Genomic DNA, 2,060 nt, shown 5'->3' with positions numbered 1-2,060 from the left:
TTTTATATAAATGTGGACATGGAGTGGAGACTACGTATATATGCTAAGTATTTTAGGTTTTAAAAAACACTGATCCCATAAAGACGGGAGCTGGAAGAAGTCATAAAATGAATAAGAGCTAGCAGGTGTTTCTCTGCAACGTGGATGACGTCAGTAAGGCGCGCTACGAACGTTCGGTGTGCTGAAGTTTCGTATATAACCGCTAGAGGGAGGGTACAACAGGCAGACATACTCAGTTGTTCTTGCTGAAGTTGAAACGTCGTTGTGTTGGTCGTGAGAAACGAATCTGCTAAGTGAATATTTACTTGCTTCTTGTAGAGTAAGTTTCGGGTTTGGAGAAGCAAAAACCGATAGTAAATATTCTGATTCCAAGCTGAAGTTTACTTGCTTCACTTTTAATTGATCTAATATAAACAGTATACACGCAGCTGTACACGTTTGTTTGACGTTCAATTTATATATATATATATATATATATATATATATATATATATATATATATATATATATATATATATATATATAATGTAATGTATCTGACGGTATGTTTTCACCTTCAGTCAAGCACAAGAAAGAATCTTAATTGAACACGTACATTCATGTAAGCGACAGGATTAGGCAACCTTTCCCTGTGGTTCCTGAAACACAAATTATCTAGGGCATGGGTTTGTTTAGAAGCACAACAGCAACAGTTAATGCAATCTTAAGGACCCGCAGATTTCTTATGAATGGAAAGGAGTGGATGGTGCAAATAAGGGATGCTAGATTAATCACTGTTTGAATAAGCTTGCCGAGTCGACTGAGGCACAGATGTTACAGCGCCGGTCACAGATGACTCAGAAAAGATATCAGGTTACACAATTGATGATCAAGCGTTTAAAATATTGAATTCGAGCTTCTCCCACCTTAGATCTTTACTTACTCTCGTTACCTGTTAAACTTGGAGCGGTTATAGGAAAAGTCAGTTATCACGTAACTTATACTAGTGAGCTGTTGAACATTCTCAACTTGAGACGCCTGGCAAACACAACTAATGTATTTAAGCTGTGAATAGATTCTTTGGTTTTTCAGACTGCACAGAAGCAATGAATGTGATAACTCATAAAGCTGAATTGAGGTGAATCCAACTCTATGCGATAATTGTGCCATACTTCTTTTAAAAGCTTCACAATAATGTATCTTAAATCAAAGATTCAGGAACTCTTCAGAGACAAATTTAAGAAAAGTGGTGTTCTCTCTCCTTTTAGGCAATAGGAAAAAGCTGCCACGTCAGAGCACTTTCCTTATAGAAGAAGAGTAATGTTTAAGGTCACCAAGGAACCTTCGACTAGAATCAGAAACGAAGTGTTGCTGACTTGGAGACGGTGGGGATGTTTCTGCTTAATTAATGCCGTGTCATACACCAAATGAAGCTTGCGCAAGCGAGAGTAGCAATAGAAGTGAACTGGGTTTCTCCGACTTACGGCACCAAATTTCAACCTCAAAAACCAAGAAGGAAGGTGATGGAATAAGGTAAGCGTGATGCTTCTGGCGATTATATGCAGTGTTTCGAATATCAGAGATGGTGAATACCCGTCGGATTACATAAGGCACTCTCCAAAAAGCGTCTTTGGAAGAAAAGTACTTGAAAAATAGCCAGCTGTGGTAATTGCTACAACCTTTATTAAGACCCGTATAGTAAAGTTTGAATAGTTTTGCGAATAAGAGTGAGGGTATCATATGGTGGTGACAAAATAGTGAAAATGAATACTATAATGATGGTGAAATGATAATAGTAGGTATCAGTCCCTGTAAGCAAAGAACGGAGTAAGATAACGTTCTTAAAGAACACATACCGTCCACAGCCCAGCAAGAAAAACATTTATCGAGGGGCCACACTGAAAGCGTTTAAAAATTTCTCACTAGGTTTGTAGAGAATACCTAAAGATATAATTTGTCTGGCGAAGAAAGGCATTTACAAGGCTGACTTCTGTAGCAGTGTCCGTGTGCAAGCCAGGACTGGTAGATGCGCAAAAGAGAAAAGAAGGAATTACTAGGAAAAATACGCACCTCTGCATATA

General features: G+C 38.2%; 1 protein-coding gene across 2 annotated transcripts in view; it reads left to right on the top strand.

The window, feature by feature from the left end:
* The first annotated feature begins 300 nt into the window (after positions 1-300).
* Positions 301-2,060, top strand: part of LOC136843335 (pyroglutamyl-peptidase 1) — a 46,718-nt gene continuing 44,958 nt past the window's right edge. Inside the window, exon 1 of one of the 2 annotated variants that reach the window (XM_067111625.1) lies at positions 301-319. The gene's annotated coding sequence lies outside the window, so the exon portion shown is untranslated. Of the gene's footprint in view, positions 320-1,340; positions 1,513-2,060 lie in introns of those variants that run through there. The other variant, XM_067111624.1, reaches the window with a different exon arrangement.

The sequence above is a fragment of the Macrobrachium rosenbergii genome, chromosome 11 (genome assembly GCF_040412425.1).
Source record: "Macrobrachium rosenbergii isolate ZJJX-2024 chromosome 11, ASM4041242v1, whole genome shotgun sequence".
In the NCBI taxonomy this organism is placed as follows: domain Eukaryota; kingdom Metazoa; phylum Arthropoda; class Malacostraca; order Decapoda; family Palaemonidae; genus Macrobrachium; species Macrobrachium rosenbergii.
Note: the sequence above shows the minus strand (reverse complement) of the source record. Positions and strands in the feature narration are given on the sequence as shown.